General features: G+C 41.5%; 1 protein-coding gene across 4 annotated transcripts in view; it reads right to left on the bottom strand.

Moving 5' to 3' along the window:
- NUBPL (nucleotide binding protein like) overlaps window positions 1-24,794 on the bottom strand; it is a 274,966-nt gene that overhangs the window by 61,811 nt on the left and 188,361 nt on the right. The gene's annotated exons all lie outside the window — the stretch shown is intronic.

Genomic DNA, 24,794 nt, shown 5'->3' on the forward strand with positions numbered 1-24,794 from the left:
GAGGCCTAAAGACAGGAGGATGTGGACTTAGCAGTCTGGCTGCATCCCATTTCTGTCATACCATAGGATGAATACACAACAAGGTGCTCATCACTAATGCAGAGCTCAGGAGACAGCAATAGTTCAGGTAAATTGGAATGACTAAGCCAGAGCTCAGCTAGTCCTGGCTATTTACGGAGAGTAAAGAGGACGTAGAAGATCTGAAATGACTTGTGGAATCAATCCCAAGGCTGTCAGACTGCTCCTTCACTGGCTGTTCAATTACTGGTTCCAAAATCCACCCCTCAGCTCTACAAGACAGAAGACCATTTTGGAAAGACAACCCAGGCCAAAGGCTAGAGAGTCTTGCAGCAAGCGCTGTAATAATAGTACCAGTAATAATGATGGTTAACATCCAGCACTTGTATTGGGACCGATTCTAATGCTTCCAATAGATTTACTGGAAATATGATTTCTGGAGCAAAGCAAAGACCATCCTCAGGCCCACGTGGCCTCAAGCAGTTCCCTGGAGGACAGTACCTTCCCCTCTGCTGGTAGTTTGACCCAAACGCATCTTGACTCTTCAACTTTAACATTCTAGTTTGAGTCTTAGCCAGCCTAGCACCTGGGCCTGCTTCTTCTCATCAGAAGGAAAGAGCAGCAAGCACCTGACAGCTGCATTAAATGAGCTGGCTTTAGGAGAAGCACAGGAAGGAGTGACTATGTGTGTCTCCAGGAGGCAAGCACTGTTTGCTGATTGCTATCGTTCCTCTGGGGAGCCACAGGATGGGGTGGGGGGTCTAATTTTGTGAAAATACAATATATTAAAGCCTAAATTAAAATAACTCAGAAAATTACTATCATCTTTATAAAGCAGCCTGCTCTGGTGTACCTTCCTGTACTTCCCTAAGTGTATTTAAAATATGATTTAAAAATTAGATTTACTGAAGCCTCATCAAACACATGTGCATTGCATGGCCCACACTTGTGTAAGTACTCCTAAAATGCTAGTTTGCATGAAATTTATTTTTCTAGAGGAGTGTACCCTCTGGAGGGGAGGGGAAGAGGGGGTCAAACAGCATTATGTGGCTGCTGACCATGCACTGGCCACACAGTTGAGCACAGGGTACCTGGGAGCTTCAGCAGCAGCATCACATGCCGTCCTAACAACACACACTTGGGGGAGGTACTATCATCACAATTCACAGGTGAGGAAACAGGCTCAGGAGATCTAGAGATGTCTTCATTATTGGCCAGCCATTAATAGCAGAGCTTGGCTGGAACCCAGGATGGTCTGACCCCAGTGACCAGCACTACAGTTAAGGTGCAAGCAAGACAAGGTCCAGATATTCTCCAAAGTTATGTCCCATGACTTCCTAATTACAGATGTGGTTGCAGAATCCTGTCATTTCCTTTCTTTTGGGTCTTCCTTGTCTTCTCAATCCAGTCAGAATGAACTTTAGATGTGTCCCAAGTGGAGTCTGCTTTCAGCTGCAAAGAGCCACTCAGACACTCATCCCAGCTGGTGGGTCTGTGAATAAACACCCCTTCTGGAAACAATCTTCTACAAGCACAGCTTGACTGGAAGGACTCATATGCCTGAGCTGGTCCAAAAGGGCTATCACCGAAAGCTGCCAGGACTGTGGAACCAGTCACACCACTGGCTCTCATGCCAAATCTGAGCACACAGGAGGTTCCCCTAGAAGCTTCTTGACGTTCGGGTGAGTTGATCTCTGTGGATTCAGCACCCTGATGAGCCAGCACCAATTCCAGCCAACACCATGTCTAACGAATGCTGTGCTCAAACCCAAGATGCTCAAATTGCTACCTCATGTTAAAAAGAACCTGAAGCTGCAAGGAATTAGCACTGCATCTGTGAGACTAGGGAAAGAGAACCAAGAGAACAGGAGCCTAAAATGACTATTTTGGTCCATATGGAAAATTGATACATTGTGTGCATGGTAAAATCCTTTCAGTTATGTTTTTAAATGTGCATTTTTAAAATTCAGGTTTTAAGTGTTATTCTAGGAAAAGCAACATGATTCCTATAACATCAAGAGATCTGTAAGTAAACTAAAAAGCTGTTGGAACTTTCGTAAAGGAATTAATGTAATAAATGAATTCAGGCATCAGTGCATATTAATCAAATTGCTTAAATTATAACTTTAATTAGTCATGGAATTTCCATACTCGAAGAGATCTTGGAAATTATTTGTTCCAAGAGCAAGAATTGTGGAAAATAAATGGTCAGGTGGAGAAAAACCTTCTGACTAGAGAAATGCACAAAGAGACCAAGAGTCAGGGGGCAGAATACACAATGGTTTGAAAGCTCAGGGGTTTGTACAGACATCCTGGTTCGAAGCTTGGTTCTGCTTTTCTTTCTTTCTTTCTTTTTTTATTTGCTTTAAAAAAAATTTAATTAGTTTCCAGTATACATCTATATAGCTCATAAAACAGTCCCCCCAATTGCTCCCTCCCTCCCTTGACCCTCCACCTAGCCAACATATTCATCGTAATTGCATTCCCTATGCCGTACTCCCCATCCCCGTGTCCATCTGTCAGCTACTAATTTGTACTTCTTTAACCCTTCACCCCATTCTCCCAGCCCCCAAACTCCCCTCCCCTCTGTCCATCACCAAATTGTCCACTATATTTGTGAGTCTGTTTTTGATTACTTTGTTCTTTTTATTCCTTAGATTCTGTATATAAGTGAAATCATATAGTGTTTATCTTTCTGTGTCTGACTTAAATACCTTCTAGGTCCATCAGAGCAATATGTTTTTTCATCACCTTCCTTTTAGTCTGTGTCTTTTAATCTGAAGTGAGTCTCTTATAGACAACATGTGTTCCTTTCCATTCATCCACTCTTTTAGTTGAAGCACTTAATTCTTTTCCATTTAAGGTATTTATTGATAGAAACGTAGTTGTCACCATTCTTTATGCCTGTTTTTGATATGTTTTTTCTTCTTAAAGAAGTCCCTCCAATATTTCCTGTAATACAGGCTTGGTGGTGATAAATTCCTTCAGCTTATTTTTGTCTGGCAAGCTCTTTATCTGTCCTTCAACTCTAAATGATAGCTTTGCTGGATAAATTATTCTTGGTTGTAGATCCTGAGTCTTCAGCCTGTCGAATATTTTTTTGCCAAGCCCTTCTGTCTTGCATAGTTTCTTTTGAGAAATCAGCTGCCAGTCTTATAAGTGTTCCCTTATAAGTAGCTATCTGTTTTTCTCTTGCTGTTTTTAATATTCTTTCTTTGTATTTAACCGTTGGCTTTTTAATTATGATGTGTCTTGGTGTGGACCTCTTTGAATCCCTTGATTTTTGGAATTCTCTGAGCTTCCTGGGGTTTTATGTCCATTTCCTTCACTAGGTTAGGGAAGTTTTCCATCATTATTTCTTCAAACAGCTGTTCAACATCTTGATTTTCTTCAGTTATAGTTATGCCAATTGGATGGATATTTAGACCCTTAACAGTGTCCCATATGCTCCTTAAATTATTTTTATAGTCTTGGCATCTTATCTCTTGCCATTCTGATTGAGCGTCCTTGTCTTTGCCATGCTCTAGATAGGGCATTTGATCTTTTTCTTTATTCACTCTGTTTCTTCCATTTAATATACTTCTCATTTCAGATAATGTGTTCTTTATTTCAGACTGATTCCCTTTTATAATTTCCATTTCTATTTTATGTTTTTTTAATCTCTTTATTGAAGTTCTCACTAATTTAACCAAAAGTTCATTGAGCATCTTTATAACTAGTGTTTTGAACTCTGTATCTGTTAGATTGCTTGACTCTATTATATCTGGATCTCTGTTCTGTTCTCTCATATGGTTTTTACTTCTTTGTCTTCCCATTTTGGCTGCCTTTCTGTGTCTGTTTCTATATACTAAGCAAAGCTCCTAAGTCTCCTGGTCTTATTAGTGTGGACTTGTGAAGTAAGTGTCCAGTGGCACAGTCCTGAGAGGGGCTCAGCTACAGGCCAGATTTAGTTCAAGCCTCTGTCCCTCTGGGGCCACCTGTTAAGATTCAGCAAGCAATCCACAGATGCAGTGCTTATAGTTGCCTCAAAAAGCCACACCAGAAACCAAGGCCAGTTGCCTCCAGTGTGATTTGAGGCACTGCTCAGCAAATAGCACCTGACTCACTGAGGATAAACTTGGATGTGGCTTGGGTGGGGCCACGAGTTGGGGGAGGCGTGGTTTCAGGGAATCCTCTGGGCAGAGTGACCTCTGTTATCCAGTTTGATGATGTCGCAGCTATGGTGGCACTGTGTCTGGTGCACCGGTAGGGGATAGGGCTCTACAGAGAACAATGGATACCACCAGCACTTCTGTACTGAGCGAGTCTCCGCTGGGCCCTCACTCTGACAATATCTCCCTGTAAGTCCCTGGAGCCCCCTGCACGCAGCTGAGCGGGCGTTGGTGCTCAGAGCGAGAAGGTCCGTCACCACGAAAATCCGCTCACTGATGCGATCCCTTTAAGAGGCTTCTGCCACTGCCACAGCTTCCATCTCACTCAGTGGCTGGAGACCGGGCAGCCCCGGGTCCTCGCCCTGTCCAACCCTCTGCCATTGCAGGGTGCTTTCTTGGATTTCTCCCTAGTTGTATGGCTTGTTCATTAAGATCCCAGATGATTTTTTCTTGCCGCTGTTCCTTGTTTCCATCCCAACTTTGATTTGGTTGCCAGAGGGATGAACAGAGCCTCTATCATCTATGCCATTTTGGTTCCAATCCCTGGTTCTGCTTCTTAATGGCTATATGAACCTGACTGAGTCGTTTGACCCTTCTAAGTGAGTTTACACCTCTGTAAAATGCCGAAGTGTAACATAACGTTACTGTGAGTCTTAAGAGAGACCATAACAGAAAAGGCTTAGTACGGTGCCTGGGACACCATATAGTGCTTGGGACATCAGTGTTCAGTAAATATTGACTTTGGAGAAAAAGGAGTTCCATAAACAGAATCTAAGTGAGCCAGACTGACACATGGAATGTCACTGTGGCCTCTTCTCTACCTATGAAAGACAAAATAATATTCAGGAGACTTAAACACCCAGATTTCTGACCATGAAAACAGGACATGGTATTCAAGGCTTTTTCTAGAACAAAAAATGATCTCATAGAAGGGATCTAAATCTCAGCTGAGAAAGAAGCTAGACGTAACAAGCAAGAGAAAAGGATCCATGGGGACAGTGACTCTCCTCTCCTATAAGGTAAGTAAATGCTTCCTGCACTGGCTCTTGATGCAAAGCTGTCCCAAAGTTATATAACTTGGGGCAAATTCCTGGCCAAAAGAGGTTCAAAATGAGCTTCATTGTGTTCTGTTTTAGCCTATGGATGGAACCAGTACTGTATTAAAGGTGCCTGAGAAAAGTTAAAGGTTAACAAATAAGATATAACTCTATGTTTGTGTGCTTTTACATATTAGTATAGAATTAGTTCAGCCTAACAATATAATGCTTATTAATTATGCTGAGGAAGATAGTGTAGAACAGTGGCAGAATCAGACAGTGGAATACAACAGATCCTGGAACTATCCATTGGTACTGTCAGATCTTAAAATGGGGATAACCATACCTGCCTCATGGGTGGCCATGAAATGTCACCGGCACAGGACCAGACACACAGTTGGTACCTGAAAAGCATTTGTTTCTTCTTCCCAGTTCTTCGTTATGTTAATAAGCAGCTCTATTTTTGAATGGAAAAGAGGACTATACTTGCCTTACTCTGTTTCCCACATCAGTAGGAATCCTCATTGCTCAGACCAAAACCAAGGCATAGATAGAACTCTCTATTTAACACAAGGCAACTGAATTACAGACGTGGTGTTTGTGAGAAGATTAACTTTGGAATGTAATTTCCCAAGTCTTAATCTATCATGGCAGAAAAGACACCCGAACTTGGAGCAAGAGGCAATGGCCTTCATCCCATTTCTGCTACTAGTTTTTTGACGATAGGCAAGTCATTTAAAACTTAACCTGTGTCTCTGGTTTTAACTCTTTAAAATGAGATTTTTTTTTTTTTAACCTGGACAACATTCAAAGTTCCTTAGAACTCTAAATATCCTATGTTTCTAGAATTCGTTTCATGCTGTTTGTTAAAATGTATGGCTATGTTCTACTCCAAAAGCCACAAGGCCCTGCTCTATGTCCCTCACCTTGGTTCAAGTCGTGATTTGTTTCTTGAGTTAGTGTCTCCATATAAATGGTAATGGCACAGACAGGATCTAAGTTAACCAGAGTGTCAGCTGTCACTGCTCTACCTTCTGTTTACTCTGGAGACCAGCTAAAGCTGTGTGAGCTGGGAGTAAATGGATGCCATGAAGATAGGATTTTACTATGAAAATAGTTTTCTGATGAGTTCGAAGAAGTAAAAATGCTCGGTAGACTGTCTTATACCTAAACGATGCCACATGAATTAAAACGCAAAACACAGTGCTCTCATACCTCTGCAGATTTCAGTTTCTTGTGACAGATAGAAATTTCAATTAACTCCCAATGGAAATTTTTTTTGTCAGTATTCAAAATAAAATGAGGGCACACGTCACACAGTGGCCCCAATAGTCAGAACAATGGGGGCAGGAGCTTTGGTAAATATTTACAGAATGTTAACACCTCAAGAACTAAGTATTTGATGAATCATTATAGCCTTATAGTTCCTCCAACACCTAGCATGGTTTCGCACCTAGTGGGCTGGGAGCTCTTTGAAAGCAAAGATGATGTCACTTTCATATATAGTGCGGTACCTGGTATACTATGGTGCTCGTATTAGTTTGCTAGGGCTACCATCTAACCAAGTATTACACATTAAACAACAGACATCTGTGGCTAAGCAACCAAAATTTATTTTCTCACAATTTAGGAGGCTGGAAATCTGGGATCAAGATGCCAGCATGGTTGGTTTCCTCTAAGGCCTCACTCTTTGTTCTGGAGATGACTGTTTCCTCCCTGCGTCGTCTCGTGGTCTCCCCTCTGTATTCCTCTGTCCAAATTTCCTCTTCTCCAAAGGACAGCAGTCATATTAGATTAGACCTCATTTCAGCTTAATTACCTCTTTAAAGACTCTGCCTCCAACTACAGTCACATTCTGAGGTACTAGAGATTAGGACTTCAGCATTTAAATTTGGGGCGAAGGGTGGGGGGGAGGCAGACACAAGTTAGCCCATTACAGTGCTCAGTAAGTGTTGAATGAGTGAATGGTGGAAGGATGGGTGGATGAATAGATGGATAGATCGATGGATGGATGGATGAAGAACTAGCTTAGCTGGGTCAACGAATACTTAGTTAATTGAGTAAAGTTACAAAATCACTTGTGGAGACTGGATTTTGCTCTAATATCATCCCAAGCGTTTTTATATTATATATTTTAATACAGCCCTGCAAGATGTTTTGAAAAGTTACTACTCATCAAATTCTATCAAGATGACAAAAAATAGCCACATCCAGACTTATTGGTCATTTCCTTTGTCCTAATCATTCCCATTTGTAAGGACTTCTGGCATTACAAATATCAGTATTTGCCTACAACAAATAACTACTACCTCTCCCATAAATATCTATATACTTAGAGCCCTCACGTTAGGAAACAAAGAACTAAGAGAGGTTTATGTTAGATCAGTTGCCTGGTATTCCACTGTGTATGCTTGTTTGTTTTAAAGTAAACCTGGGCAGTACTTAGTTTCTAGGTTGTCTTAGCATTCTGATTTCATTCAGTGAACTATAGAAATGCTTCTATAGAATCGTAGGGAACTGGAAAAATGCTCAGCAAGGGTCTAGTGAATCTCTCCTCTGATTTATTTGGTTGCTGTGAATGCTGTTACTTCTCTGACAGCATAGAAAGTCGTAAGCTCACCCTCCACTGCCAATGTTCCTTCTCTATTTTTCCATCTGGCTATAGAAGTGATAGCCACGTGTGAAACTATCAAGGTGGCTGTAGGTGTGTGTCTAGACAGGGTAAGCAAAGTACTTGTGCCCTTTGCCCTTCCCCACAATGTCCTGAGTCACGGAGCTGGTTGTCAGTCTGAGCCTAGTACCAGCCGTTGTAACAGCGGGAAGCGCTGCCAGAGGACACGCCCAGCCTGAATGAATGAACTATTTGTGGCACGGCCAGTATGAGACAGGTTCACTGGCATTATGAGACCATGTGCTCATTCATCCATTCCTCACTCATACATTCTCTGCTGGAAATCATGTTCAGCAGATAAGCTATAGTATAAGCTTCCCTTGAAGCAAGTGTGGTAATTTTAAGATTCCATTATGATTCATACCAATTTCATGCTTAAAAATAATAACAGAAAGATAAATGGACAGTGTGAATTCTATCTGTATAATATGTGAATTAGGTATTAAAATTTAAAAGCAAATTTATTGTGGTCCTTTGTCAATGACAATGATGAATTATCCTGGCTATAAGCCTTGAGCAAACTGGTTACTCTAAATATAGGATTAACCCATGCAATTGTCCCTCTGCTGCCTTTCCTTACCCTGAGGCTTCCTGACACGAGGTAGTATTAATGAGTATTTCCATAAACATCACTAGGCATGAGATCATTTGATTCTGACCACACGTGTAGAGCTGGCCCTTGAGGTTCCAGGTTCTCCCCATCTGCAGAGTTCTTTCCCCATTCCCACAAACCTAGATGTTTGTATTGGGCACTAATCAACTACGGTCATGGGCTATAAAACTTCTTGTCAGCGATTCAAACCAAGTGATTTCTGACCTCTATCTGCACCTCTTTTTAAAATGTGGGTTAACTGTCCTGTTTTAGACATGTCTTATTGTAAACCATTTCACATTCTTTTTGAGAGTAGGTGGCATATAAATCATAGTTGAAGAAAAACCTTCAGACTGAAGCAATATTCCCAGAGCATGGAAAGCTCAGTGAGGAGGGGGCAAGAGAGAGGGCTTGCTCCCCTTGGACCCACCTGCTGGGCGAACCTGTCACTCGCTCATCAGGCCCTGTTCTCTGTAGGTTGCAGGAAGAACCATCCAGAAGTCTGTTAGGAGCTCCACTCTGCCAGAAGCAGAGCAGCTAATTCACTCAAGCCTAGCTCTGCTGAAATCTCACGACATAGAAGGACAAGAATGAAGTGAGGAGAGCTGCTGCTTGGACCTATTTTGGGCCAATGAGGGAGAATAAGATGGATGACAGAGTGCAGGTGACTAACATGTGGAGAGAAAGGGAACCTTGCCATCATATGATTTGTAAGAGCCAAGGAAGGAAGTCTGAGAAGTTCATGTTCCTGAGATTGCAGGAAAACAGAGCTCCACAAGTCCAGTGAAAAGAAGGTGTGATTCATGGATGTAAACAAACTTGGAGGACAGCATAATATGGAGGTTAAAGTGCACACTCAGGAATCTGAACAGACCGGAGTCAGGCTCCTGGCTCTGCTCTCACAACTTTGCAAACGTCACCTTCCTGTATCTCGGATTCCTCACTATAATCATGACTATATAACCTACCTTATATGTTGATTATGAGAATAAAATGAGATAATGTATGAAAAGCCCCTAGTACAGTGCCTGAATCATGGTAAATACTCAGTAAAGACTGGCTATTATTGTTTTTGTCACCATTATTGCAGACCTCCTATGTGTAAGGCACCAGCCTAGATACTCTTTGATCCCATAGTCGGAGACTCTCATCTAAATTTGATTAATTAGTCTAACTAGATTGGACTCCAGTCTAATCATATATAAATTGATTCTAGGAAGACTGAAGGCTCCACATAATATAACTTTGACTATGTATTTATGCATAATTCCGGAGAGGAAGAAGAGAGGGAGTTATCCAAAGAAACCACTATGTCTCCAGTGAGCTGGTATTTTACAAGGACACTCACAAAGGCAGGAAGGAGGAATTGGCAGCCAAGAGCAGATACAAAGGAATGGCATAAAATGAAAGAAGCAAGTCAGAGAAGTGTGAGGCTGGGCTTGGGGTTAATGCATACATAGAATGACAATCAGAGCCATTGGGGTATGCTCAGAACAAGAGAAGGGTTGGCCTATTCTCGGGGCAGATGACACTTAGAGATGATACAGTGAAACAGGATTACTTATCTTCTAGTTTGTTTCCATCTTCTCTATCAAGAAGGAGGATCTGTGGGCCAGAAAGGAGAGCAAGAACATGGCCAAGAGGAAATTAAAGTCTGAGATAGTGAGGAGATAGGAGGGGGACACCTGGCTGCTGTATTTAAGTCTCAAAGCTCTAATAAATTACATCTCAGCGCTGTCTGTACATGCACTCAAATACAGCAACATGGATAAACAGCCTAGGATCCTAAAAGAACATGAATTCATAATTATAATATCTGAAAAAAATGGCAATATGGTGATGTATGAGAGTGTATGAAGCATGGTAGAACTTTCAGAAACTCACAGAGGGACAAAAATCTCAATTTCAGTAACAGATTTTTAACAAAATTCTGGCACAGATTAGAAGCTTTGTGTTGACCTAGGAAGATGAATGCTGGTCAGACCAACCTCATCTCTCTCACAGAGTCCTTTAGATGCTAACTCTGTTCCACAGACATTGTAGAGTTAGGAAAAGGTAACAGCCAAGGCTGTACAATCTCTTTGGGAATGAGACCGAAAAATACAGGTTCCATGACAGTACAGTTAGAAGCACTCAGAGTGGCTCAACTATAGTCCCTAAAGAAGACTGGAAAACAGGTTAGCATTGGTCTATGGAGGTATTTTAATGGCACATGACTCAGTCTCCAGTGCCTCTCTATACAGACAGGGGTCTTAACTTGCAGGACAAATTAAATTTGCTGACATCTGCTGGGAGAAAGACCAGAAGGGCATAGGTGGGGTAGAGAAGAGGTTGAGCCCACCATTGTGGAAGCAGAAAGCCTGTGATCTCAGCTCCACCTCTTGTTAGTCGTGTGATGTTAAAGAAGATACCTATGTTCTCTGACCCAATTTCCCGATCTGGAAAATGGGGATAATAATTGTATGAGGTAGATTAAATTAGTAAGTATAAAAGCATTTAGAATAGCACCTGATTATAGAAGTTGTCAAAATCACAACCACCTCTATCTACCTGAAATGATAGAATCTTACAAAATGAAAGCTATACAAATAAAATGTTTACTATAAATTATAATACCCAATAAGGAAAACAACCTGAAAGTCTAATAAAGGACTGAAAGTACACAGATATGATGGAATATTATGGCCATAAAAATCAAGTTACAGAAAAATAATTAAGACAATGAAGAAAATGAATCAGAGTAAGGGAGAGGAGGTGATTGAGGAAAGTAGTCTCTGAGGGACGGTGTTGATCAGGGACTGAAATGAGGATGAGCGAAGGCCCAAAAGCAGGAAAGGGCTTGCACTGGACAGAAGCACATGAGGCTGGAGCATGGTATGCAAGGAGGAGAGGAGAAGGAAATGAATTTGGAGAGGCCTCACCACGCGTGGCCCTGCCAGCCGAGGGAGGCATAGGGTTTTATTTTATGTGAAATGGGAACCCACTGGGGAGTTTTGAGCAGGACAGAGTTATGATTTTAAAAAATCGCATTGGCTATTTTAAGAAGAATAGACTGTAGAGGGGTTAGAATGGAAATAGGGAAACAAATTTGGGGGGGGATAGTAGTTTAATAACTTGGCAGTATTTTAGGAAAGACATGACGGTGGCATAGGCAGGGAGAAAATGGCGATAAGTGGCAGACTTAGAATATATTTTGAATAGTATGATCCAAATTTTATAAAAAAGGAACACACACACACAAATATACTGGACAGATACATATGCAAATATTTTACTTCCTATCTCTGGATCGTGCTACTCATGATCACTTTAATTTCCATCCTTATGATTTTTCTGCATTTTTCAAAGGTCCCACAACAAACATGTGGTATTTAAGAAATCAGAAAAAAGAAGAGGACGTTTTTGAAAAAGAAAACATCAGTTATCCAAGGACAGGCCAAGTGAGGTGTAGATCAGTAACAGCCTAAGAGAAGCCAAGGATCTGACTGACAGCAATTTTAATACCTGTTGGCAGTGTATACGTCCAACTAAAAAAGAAACAGCTGCAGGTAACAGGACAGAATCTAGGGACCTTGTAATAGAGACCTCCATCCCCGTGAGAAGTATTCTGCTTTATTCAAAACCGCCTTGTGCACCATGTGCAGTCCTGGGTGCCACAATTCTAAGCTCTAAATGAGCTAGAGGAGAACAATCAGGACAGGGAGAGGACTGAAAACCACACATTGTAACAACAGGAGTAGTTACCTCCCACTGAGCACCCACACTGCGTCAGGCATTTTAAAATGGTGAAGTAGTTAAGATATGAAATGTTTATTTAAATGGAAGTGAAAAAGCAGCAAACGAATATTTTTCTGAGCATTCATGGAGTCACTGCACTAATTACTTATTCACGCTTTATCATATCTAATCCTTACCACAATATTCTGAGATAAATATTATCTCTGTTTTATAGAACCACGGTTCTACGAAATTGAGTTAGGGAAGCAGCATTGTACTGCCATGGGCTCTGGAGCCAGACAGCCTGAGTTCAAATCCAAGCAGCTATGAGGCAACTGAGGCCCATGGACATGCTACCTTCCTGGGCCTCAGTTTCCTCATCTACAAAAGGGATCTATGACGCCTGTCTCATGGGGGTTGTCTGAAGATTAAATTAGTACTCAGCACAGCCTGGCATAGAGTAAGCTTATTAAGCATCAGCTGTTATTTTTAAAAAATATGCCTAAGTTCACCCGCTGAGTAAGTGCGAGAGCCAGTGGAGAAGAAAGGAATCTGAGGGCCCTGGGTAGTTACTTTCTACTAGGTGAAGGCCTATCATTGAGAAGAAGGGAGAGGCTTCTACTCAAATTCAAGAAGTAGAACCAGACCCAGTGAACATAAGCATAACAGGGTGTTCAGTAGGGTAAAACCTGAAATCAGCTAAGTAATGTCAGTTGCTTTTCTGCCTAAGGGGATAGAGCGCTTCCTAGTTCAGGGAAGAGTCATGAAGGGGTCACTCTTACAATGCTATAAGATGCCTGTACCCCTATGATCTGGAGGGGGTGCCTAATAGAGCCATTCGCAGCCTGACAAACACAACAAAGCCTGCTCTTTGTTATGACGAGAGGTGGGACGACTGCTTGGGTGGGGGGGTGTGAGATGCCTGCTGGGAGATATTATTAGAATCTCCCTGTAGGGTTAGGACAGATCCCACAAGAAGCCCTGTGCGAGAAAAGGACATTGAACATCCCCAAGGGGAAACGGCATGAGAAAAGGGACAGTGTGGAATGATGGTCTTGGGTTACCCTTGTCCAGGGTGAGGAAAGGCTGGTCCCAACACAGTCCATGGCTGGGACCGGAAACGCTTCTGAACGCAGATGTCGTTGGAGAACAATGACTGAGTGCTCTGAACTAAAAGAGCCGTAATCTTGGAGCCCAAGCACGGGTACCATGCGGAGGCTCTAGGGCAGTAAGAGAATCCCTGCAGCAGGGACGGGTGGGGGGTGCTGGACTGCGTGAAGCCAGTTTCCCAGCTTACCGCGTGGTGAGAGGTAGGACACTGCAGACCACTCAGGCCCCGATTTTTTCACTGCCTGCATTTGGAACTAGGACTGACCCTTTTGGAATAAATTAAGACCAGGTTGTTCTTGGTGTTCTTGGCATTCTTAGATGTTTAGAAGAGGTGGAAAGTGGTGGGGGCCTTAAGAGAGAATTTTGTATTTCCTGCTGATGTGAGCAGGATGATGCTCTGGCAACTAATAGAGGGGGAGAGATGTATGTATTATTTGTATCGCACAAAGTACTGAAGTGGGTTAAATCAATCGCATACATTTAATAAGACTTGATTAATCTCAATATGAAGGACTTCCTAACATCAGAATTAACAATAATAATAATAATAGCTAAAATTTATTCAGTGCTTACCACATGCTAAACTCTTTACATGCCTTAGCTCATTAATTCTCACAAAACCATAAGAGCTGGGGGCTCTTATGTTTTAGTCACCATTTTATGGTGAGGAAACTGAGGCCAGGAGAGGGTAAAATACCTTGTTCAAGGTCATGCAGTAGACACTGACAGAACCAGAATTAGATGGTAGGCTCTCGCCTGATTGCAGAGCTTATCCTTTTAATCACTGCACCGTTCTAACTCCCTAAGAAGGAGAGATGCAATGCAACATGGCAGTGCAGTTGACAAGATTAGGATAGACGAGTTTGGACTAGAATACCCATAAAATCCTTTCCTATGCCGCAACACTTAGATTTTACACTTCTTTGCAACCTTAAGAATCTATGTGCTTCATTTATCTCTACAGAATTGCTATCAAAATGAACTATTTGTTATGAGTGGAAAATAAGCATAGGAACTATTGCTAAGGATTATAAAGATAAACCACATATTGAGACACATTCCAAGTCTGTAGGTCAAATTTAGTGACAATGACCTTCAGAGAAGTAGTATTTGTTCATTCAGTAAATATTTGTTACATGCCTTCCATGTGCATTGTTCTAGGTACTTGGTATTTAGCAGTGAACTAAACAAAGGTCCCTACTTTTGTGGATTTTACAGTCTTGTGGGGGGAGAAAAACTAAACAGTAAATACAATAGCTGAGTAAATTATATAGTATATTAGAAGGCTTTAAATGCTCGGTCACAGTTGCAGTTTTAAACTCAGACCTTTTTGAGAAGGCGACATCTAAGCAAAAACATAAAGGAGATGAGGGAATTAGCAGGTAGGTACCTGGAGAAAAAAAAAAAATTCAGGCAGAGGAAACATCCAAAGCAAAAGCATAAGACAAGAGACTGCCAGGTCGGTGAAGCCGCAAGGAGGCAGGAGTGACTGGGGCAGGGTTAGAGAGAGGGTGAAGAGTAGGAGGTGAGGTTCGAACAGTAAGGTCTTTCAAGCCGTTGTAAAGTCTTTGGCTTTTACACCAAATGAGATGGGAAACTGCTGTGGGGTTTAAAGCAGAGAAGCGACATGATCTGACTGACATCGAGTATATTAAAATGCACTGTATTTAATATTATTTTGACTTGAAAATATTCTTTATCACTTGGATCACTGCTCATGAGCAAATGGAGCTCACACCTAAATGAATGTCGGCACCATCTACAGAGAATCCCAATGGTCTTAGAATTGGAGTGGACGGGGAGGGGGTTGGTGGACTTGAATAAAAATAGTTCAGTTCAAAGAGACACTGGAAGGAATAACTAATAATGATAGCTGTAAATATCACTACAAATATTAAGTGCCATCAAATGCTAACTACTACTTAAAAATAAAACGCCTATCATTATTTTTTGGCCCAGGAGTCAGGACCTCTGACAGCCTGTTAATGCTTCAGTGCCTTTAAAGGACTTTTCCTTTAGCCTGTATTATCTGACAGCTGAATCTCTCATCCACAGTTCTGGTGGAAGGAACCGAGCTATTTACCATATGTACTCGGCAGCAAAACACAATCCTGAGGGTAGGGGTTCATGAACATTTATTAAAAAAAAAAAAAAAATCATTAATTTTTAGCTGTGCTTACAAGACTCCCTGAAAAGCATTGAGTGTATAAATGAATGACATGGGGACGGATGAAAAAAGCTCTTGCAATGAGTTGTTTACACCAATCCACTGGGTCATGAAAATTTTGCTTGCGATTTGTTTGTGTGGGAATAACACTGGAATACTAGCTTGCCAGTGACTGCTTTGAATCTGATACAATGAATAGCTATTGTTCTGACACAGTATCCGGCTGCTCATGTCTACACACACTGAAGATGACCTTCCTCTTTAGAAATAACTTCCAGCCATTATATATTTTTAAACTTGTTATTGGTGTACCCAATGTTCTAGATGCCTGGGGAGGAGGGAAGTTGTATAAAGACATTTCAGTCCCCACCCCCCCCCCAAAGGATTCCATGACTTCTCTATTTTTGATAGGTCAGTCTGCATTTCTAGCATAAAGAGATATGAAATAAAGAAAAAAGGGAAGTACATTATTAATACTTATGAAGTACCGGATTCTGTGTTATGATGTCAATTCACCATTGCAACACAGTATAAATAGACATTATCCCCTATTTTGCAGATGAGGCAGCTAAGGGTCAGAGAGATTAAGTAATTTGCTTAAATTACTTAGTAAGTATCAAAGCTGGGATTTGAAACTAATTCTATTGACCCCACATCCATGCTTTACTACTACACAGACCTGCCCTCGAGAAACTGTCACCTAGTGTGTGTAGGAGGGAAGACTTACACATAGAAATCAATTGGAGAGGAATATCAGCAGTACCTAATCGAATGCTTAATTCACGTGATCAAGACTCCAGGATTTAATCCTACAAACAAGTCCAAAAGCCTACAGAGAGCGAGATCCTAAGCAAAGTCCTTGCAAGGACATTAATGAAGTGAAAGTGACTAAAGGAAGCATGATTTTCTATTAATGACATACATACCTCAGATCATCAAAGATGGCTGAGAAGGTAAGCGTGACGCTATAGGCCCGAGATGGCACTGCCCACCTTTCGACGTGCCTGGGCCCACTCATGTCTTTTCCTTAAAGTTCCACAGTCTGCAGGTTAATAGACTAGGGTGTGTGTGTGTGTGTGTGTGTGTGTGTGTGTGTGTGTGTGCGCGCGCGCGCGCGCGCGCACACACACACATGCGCGCACAGAGCGGGGAAGATGTCAGAGGAAAAGCAGTAAGTCCCAAGACATTAAAGACAATGTGAATTAGAGATCACAAAGAGAGCTAATAACACTCACAGGTAATTATGCCTAAAATGTGGTTGATTACTTGCTAATGTTTTAGGAAATTTTTAGCTTCTAGGATGTCTGTTCTATTTCTTCCCACCTACTGGTATCTACCGTGGGAATGGCAATTGTGCAAGTTACTAAGCTCCAATCATTCAGCACCAAACCCACCCTTTCATTGTTTGCCTAGTGTTTCTGGGCTGGGTCTCCTGCTCCCAGTTAGGCTCTGCCAGGAAGAAATGCTGGAAGGCGGAGGCAAGGCTGGAGAAGGCAGAAGGGAGCTGCCTTTTCCCGTTTCGCTTTTTTATTTACTTTCTATTTATCAGGGCTTCCCCGGCCTCACTCCTTTATTCTGGCAGGGGCAGTTCGTTCCAGTAGTAGCAATTGCTTCTAGCTTGCACTTCTCCCAGGACTCACAGAACCAGCCTTATAGTGCGCAACTACCCTCTCCCACCCCCTCCTCCAAAGAAACTTTTAAGTTTTAAAAATTCTGACCTCTTCCCTTTTTCCTCTAGTCTTTCAGTTGGTAGATGCTTCCTTCACTTACTACCACCATGACCTCTTAATGTACTCTTTGTCCTTTCAGTTCTTCAAATGAAGAACAATGCTAGTTAGTGATTCTTTGTATTAGATTCTCCCTATTAAAATAACCGATGTGGTTTCTGTCTCCGACAGGATTCTGCCGATACACAATTACTTTCATTGTTAACTTAAATAAAAGCAAATTGGAAAGCCATGTAATATATGCTAAGGTTCAAACAAATGTTTGGAACAGGAATATTTGGTTTATCCCTTGTATCTACATGAAGCTGATGGTTCCAAAATGCCATTTGGACCATGTCCCTCCCTGGTCTAAGGCCCTACAATGTCTCCCCATTGTTTACTGGATGAAGTCCCAGCTCCTAACACCAGGCCCTCCACAATTCTCTGTCCGCCCCACCCCACCCCCAGAACCACCATGCTGTTTATCACATGCCATGCCTTTGCCTGAGTCGTTTTTATATTTCTGAGTTAGAATTTATCCTTCAAAGTCAAGCTCAGGTGTCATCTCTTCTAAGAAACCGTTCCTGTTCGATCTCTCTAGCAGCTAAACACTCCTTACTCTGCACTCCTTGTGCTCCTAAGTCTAAAGGCACTATCTTAGCAGAGCACTGGCTTCCTGAGGCCAAGATAGACATCATATTCCATCATTATTTCAACACCTGGAACAGTGCTGGACACTCAATATGCCCTTAATAAATTTTGAGCTTGGAATTATCTGTTTTTCCATTACCCAAGTTTCCTGTTACCCACTTGAGAGATATAATTAAAAGAAATAAAACTCAACGTTCAGAGAATTTTAAAACTCATTTCCATTCCTCTTCTGTTTGGACGGAACACTTCTCCAAATGCAAAGCTGTTTCTATATCTTTGCATTAGATTATATCCTTAGGAGATAAGGACATTATAATTTCCTCAGTTCAGTGCCAAGGAGGGCTGACACCATCATGAGTGCAAACACTGTAGTTGACAAAGGAGAAAATATGGCCATCCAGGACCTTAGCTAAAAGAAAGTGGTCCCTCTAGCCAGGGCAGGCCAACACAGTGTTGAACAGTCCTTACCCACCCTTCAGCATGTCAACCTCATCATGAGTAATTTGCTTAACTCTAATCTAGGACTCATCTTTTTCCTGTTACCAACTATAGGGATAAGGATATTACTCTCAGGAGTAACTGGTCCAGGCATCCTAGTGTGGCCAGGGTCCTTCACAAATTAGGCGGTGGCAACACTTTCAAGTTGATTACGTCATCAGAGCAATTGGATTTTTGCTGTTGTACACCTTTCTGCTACTGCTGGCTAACAATGCATGTGCTCCACCATCTCTATGCTCCCTCATAATCTGAAGGTACAAGGGAGTAGATGTGACCATAGAAAACTGGGAGTCTGGAGGCAAGTAGCAGGCAGCACAAACCCAGCTCTGGTCAAGGCCGCTGTGTGCTCAGCTTCTTAGAGGTGGAGCTGGAAAGGAACAAAGGCCAAAAAAAAAAAAGCAGTTTCTTTTTGTCCTATCACTTATCTTTTGATCTTTTAATATGTAGATCATAAGCTTCTGTTCTTGCATGGGAAAGAACATGAGTCAGTTTGGTCAGAGATAACTGTGATCTCTTTAAGACAGATAGTATGTTTTCACCTGCAGAGTTGCTAGGAGAGAGATATTTTTATACTTAGAGATATCACAAGGACGCAACTGAATCTTACTGAGAATAAACAATTACACTGCCCTGCTTCAGGAATAATTACATCTATCATAGTTTCCATCACTTTATTTTCAGGAATCTTTGCTGAACAATTGCACCCCTATTTCCTTTTTTATCACTCTAACACTGAAATTTTTACCTGATTGTGAAAAATCCATTTGAGAGGTATGGCTTTGGTATGGTACTAAGCACCTTATCCACCGTTTCACTTCCCACAGTTTCAATTACTGTGGTTCAAAAATATTAAATTAAAAATTCCGGAAATAAACAATTCATAAGTTTTAAGTTTCACACCATTCTGAGAAGCTCGCAGAAATCCTGCACCATCCTGCCCCCTCCACCTGGGAGATACACCACCTTTGTCCAGCGTGCCCACACTGTATATGCTCTCTGCCCATTAGTCACTTAGTGGCCATCTCAGTTATCAGATTGACTGTCACAGTATCACAGTGCTTGTGTTCAAGTAACCCATAGTACAAGAGTTGTGATGCTGGCAATTCAGATGTGCCAAACAGAAGCCGTTAAGTGCTTCCTTTAAGCAGAAAGGTGAAAATTCCTCACTTAAGAAGGAAAGAAAAATATTGTACGCCGAGGTCGCTAAAATCTATGGTAAGGATGAATCTTCTCTCCATGAAATTACCTAATTTATAAATTAAACTTTATCATAGGGATATATAGGAAAAAACATAGCATATACATAGGATTTGATACTATCCAAGGTTTCAGGAATCCACTGAGGGTCTTAGAACATATTCCTATAGATAAACGGGGGACTACGGTACTGCTCAATATGGAGAAGGAACATTCCAGTCTTTCACTGGAAATCTGCTGTGCAGAGAGCCAGGTAACACATAAGGGTGCTATTTAAAATATTTAACAGGCTGCCCCAGCGGGCACCTGGAAGCCTGCTGAACCAACCATTATCCCTTTAGTCCTGGATTATGGAAAGATCTAGAGCCCCAGGGGAGGAGCTGGGGCTGCCAGGGCAGATAGCAGTTGGGAGGGTCAGGATCGGAGCTATTGACCGACTAACACGGAAGGGTGTAGTGTTTTAACAGCTGGTGCATTCCAGTTGAACATTAGCCTAAGTAATGTGCCAATTTTCACTTTCAGGTTAGCAAATTGCAACCACAATGTTCATTTCTATGGTTATTTAACATACTCTGAAGGCAGAAATGCAGACGAAAAATGAGCCCAGAACAGATGTTGCCTTGTACGAATAATGAATGAGCAACAAATTTTACATTCCCTGACCCCCAGCCCAAATGAATCAAGAAAAGAACCAACTATAAGCCTCTGGCAGAACGGCTAGCGTATTGACAAGCTCAACATGTGAACCAAATTTCAAAGGCTGTCCAGTGCTATCGGGCGATTTTTAGAACCATGACATTTGCATCAAAGATTGTGTCTGTGCTAAGCATTTTGCATCTCTTATGACAGCCCTTTTAATCCTGGACTTTGGTTTCTGAAGTTATTTGTTTGAGCCTATAAAATAAAGTACTGTTTGATCCTTAGCCAAACACGAGAAGTTTCTTGATTCTTTTTAGAGCTGATTCTGTGTAATATAATTGGTTATTCCTTCTCTGAAACATAATTATATCACGTATTTTTATATTTCCTTCTGCTGCTTCTATGGTGACACCATTTTCATATTCCAAGTAATTAGTCTTGAAAATGGGCCATATCCTTGTAACACAAACTATCTGGGTTTTTAATCCTGTTAGCTTAAGCCACAGGCAATTACATAAATTTCTTTCTTATTCACAACGTTGCAAATGCTGAAGAACTAAACTGTCTTGCTAATGTAGCATCAGGTTTAAGAAAATGAGACACCTAATGATTTTGCCAGGATTTCAAAGGGAATCGTTAGCTACAGGACAATGGTTGGATGTGAAATAATACCCATCTCAGGAGCTAGCATTTCAAATACTTTTCAAATATTTCTCCTTTGCTCCATTAACAACAGTGGTAATAAGGTGACATGACATACTTAAGAAGTAGACATGATATGTACAAGAAGTTAAGGGATGTAGGACAGATTTAGCTACGGAAGAAAATATTGTGGTGCTCACAAATTGTGCAGTGCCGTAAGCCAGCCCTGTACTCAGTATGAATGTCAATGTCAGCTGATATCTATAATGTATTTCACAAATTATACTGCTGTTCAATCTTCTGTTCACAAGGCTGACTGATCAAGGAGGATATTGTGTCTTGATAGGAAGATATGTTCTTCAAAGTTTATTTGTTGAGTTTGTTTCCTTATATGATATATGAGATTTATGAAATCAAACATTTCTCCTTTTTAAAGAAAAGTATTATGCCTTAAGCTCTTAATTAAACAACCACCTCTGGAAACAGAAAGGTAAAAAGAAATACAATTAATTAATTGTGCTAACCATTCTTCCCTGAGGACATTAGCCAGGACTTCAATAATTAATTAAAATAATATTAATAAAACAGAATTATTGAGTTACAGCTAGTACTATTCCATCTTATAAAACATTCCTAGAAAAGACAGGTATTTGGTCCAGTTAAGAGAGCAAACAAATTCTCTCAATGTTTCTAAGTAGACTGTGTCAAAACTCTCTGAGAACAGCGACAGTCCCAGGGTCATTGTTAGTTTTGCCTGCCAAATGTTCCCAAACACACCACACAAAAGATCTCAAGTCCTGGAAATAATAAGTAACCCTCTTGGTTTCTAGTAAAAAGTTAGTTGTTCTGGGAATAAAATGTACCATTACCCAAACTCCAAGTGGGAAAACTCAATCAAACTGCAGTAAATGTATAATGTGAAATAGCCAGCTAAGTAAACCCTTGACTTTTAATGCTGCTGACAAGTGGCTACTGGCCACCCACAGAGACAATGACAGAATCCCCCACAATCCATTACCTCAGTCAAGTGAATTCCCATTTACTACCAAGGAGCAGAAGCTATAAATTTTCCTCTAACTGTGCCGCCCAGCAAATCTGTGACCAGAAGATGCCAACGACCTTGCTTCAGTAACAGAGTTGGCTCCCCCATCTGACACCGCTTCAGTCCCAGGGCTGCCTTTCTAAAGTGGCCTTAGTCGGAAACAGACGGCAACCAATTCAATAGCATAAAATATGAAACCAATTCATTTCCAACTAAAATAAATACTGCTGACATTACAGTCTCAAAAAAAAATTCCAAATACCAAGCCATCTGGAATCTCAGTGGAGACTTATAATTATAAAAGAATATCATGGAGGCACAGAAGTCAAAGGGACCTGCGAGGTCTTTTAGTGGGATGGCCAACCCCCCACTGAGATCACTCATGTGTCACTCATGGCAGACAATTTCACTGTCAGAGAGGGTTCTGCAAGGAAGACCATTACTGCTTAGGTCAAATGAACAGTTGTTCATATGGATCTAAAACTTCCGTCTCTGAAACATTCCCTTCGGTTCTCACTTTTCGTTTTCCTGAGGAAGTGGAAGAAGCCTAACCCTCTCCTCTGTACGATGTCGTCTTTAAGCCTTATTTCTTCAGTCTAAATAAACAAAGTGCTTATTGGCTGCTTCAATCAGGTTGAACAGTGGGGATTCAAAAATGAGCAGGATCAGCATCAGACGCATATGTAATTAACCTGTCGTTATGACTCCTATACCCATAGTATAAAGTCCTTTAGAAACTACCCTTTAAAAAATATATATATATATTTTTTAAGTATATATATTATATATATATTTTTCCATAGTAATGTAAACTTCTCAGCAGTCTTACATGAAATAGAAAACATGAGTTGGACTGAACAGAGCTGCTCTGGCTGACATGAGGGGGGGTTTGGGGGGTTTGGGGGGGGGCGCGGGGGGGGCGGGAGGGGGGGCGGGGGGAGGGTCCGAGACCTACCTGTTCAGCTACCTTCTCTTTCTTTAACAGCCCCTAGAAACAGCCCCATGGAACCCCAGAGCCCCGCGCAGCAGCACAGAGTAAACACCACTGCTCCGGAACTTCAGAGAAGGATGAATATCCTCTGCTGGTCAGATGCAGAGCGTTGTGAGGTAAAGGTACAAAGAGCAGGTACTGGGTAAAAACCTCCCTAAAATAAGTGGCACCTGAGTTAGATGGTGAAGGGTGATTATAATTGGGAAGGTAGAACAAAAGCAAGGGAGCTCAGCATTTTGGCTACGCTGAGGGGGTGATTAGCTCAGCGACAACACGTGAGAGAGTGGTGTGACCCAAAGCCAGAAAATAGACTGGAGGAAGGAAGACTTCGAATGCTAAGCTCAGGAATACGTATTTTATCCTTAATGAAAAGCCTTTGGACGCTTTTAGGCTGGAGAGTGATACGAGAAGATCTTTGTTTTAGAAAGTTAGGTGGTGATATGCAGTTTGTATCGCAGAATGGAACAAAGTGATCGAAATTAATGATAAGGTTATTGCAATAGTTAAGATGAGAGCTTGTTGGAAGGACATTTTGGAGAAAGAATTAATAGGGGCTGTTGGCTGGTGGATTAAAGGAAAGTTCTAAGAAAATGCTAAGATTTCTTGTTCATTCATTCACTTAAACATTTGCTGCGATCCCACTATGTGCCGGGCACAATTTAGAAATGAGTAAGAACTTTTTTTCTTCAAGAGGGTGACAATCTATTCAGATGAGACAGACAAGTAATTAGGCAATTAAGTAGATCATGAGTGGTATTACTACAGATTATGTGCATGATGGTATGAGAGCATACAGGAGTGAGAGGCGGATACACGTGCTGGCTCCCTTGACTCTGTTCCATCCTCTTTCCAGCACACCTTTCTGCACATTGGGGATTGCATAGCTAAGGACTACATTTCCCAGTTCCCTTGCAGCTCTATTTCACTTGAACTTAGCCAAACAGAAGCAAACAGAAGCAAAGACTATAAGACTTGGAACATGGGTGTAAATACCCTGAGAGAAAGTCCACCTGTTACTGCTGCAATCGCTTATGCTGATGAGCTCGGCTGTGGAGGCTTTTTTGATTTTTCAGTGGCAGTGGTGCCTGTGTCTAGCCCCCTGGTACCATGCTGACATGGATCTTGGCAGGAGCAGTGTAAACCTAAAGCTAAGAATTGTGGTGGCACCGCCCTTAACTTCTGGCTTCTTGATTATAGCAGAGTCAGAGATCCCTTGGTGGGCCAGTTTTACGGTGTTAATCTGGGAGTCACTCCTGGAAACTCAGCCTAGAGCCAGCCAGCTCTTCTAACCCTTCCAAAAATTTTATGAGCACCTGTTCCTCTTTCCTCTGCTTTTTAAAAAGCTAGCTGGATAGATTTTGAGCTGCAACTAATTCCTAACCAAATCAAAGAGATGTTTAACGTAGGCTGGAGGAGATCAAGGAAGGCTTCCAAGGGAAGATAATGCTTGAATGAATCATAAAGGGTGAGTATAATTCAGTGAAGTAGAGAACCAGGAAAAGACATTCCAGGCAAAGCCAGGAAGGTAAGGGAAAGAGAGAATGATGTGTTCAGAAAACTGCATAGGATTCACAAAGGGGGATGCTAGGAAGTGAAGATAGAAGGGCAGGCAGAGGCACATTCATGAGAGCCTTGAGTCAGGCTAAGCAATCTGAGTTTTATGCATAGCAGTTATTGGAAATAGTAAGTAAGGAAATAATATAAGCAGATTTGTATGCTAAGAAGACATCTCTGCAGAATCGCGAAGTATAGATTGACACGACTCGAGAGTAAAGTGGGGAGAATTCATTAGGAGGAAACTCCCATAATCCTGGCAAGAAATATTGAATGTTGACAGCGTAGCTAAGAGACAGTGGGAGTGGAGTGGTGGGGACAGATTTTAGAAGTAATAAGAAGTAGAATCTTTGAGAATTCAAGACCATCTAAATATCAAGATGATGTGAGTAAAAAGGTGTTGTCAAGGAT

The sequence above is a fragment of the Rousettus aegyptiacus genome, unplaced genomic scaffold, assembly GCF_014176215.1.
Source record: "Rousettus aegyptiacus isolate mRouAeg1 unplaced genomic scaffold, mRouAeg1.p scaffold_m13_p_3, whole genome shotgun sequence".
NCBI classification, from domain to species: domain Eukaryota; kingdom Metazoa; phylum Chordata; class Mammalia; order Chiroptera; family Pteropodidae; genus Rousettus; species Rousettus aegyptiacus.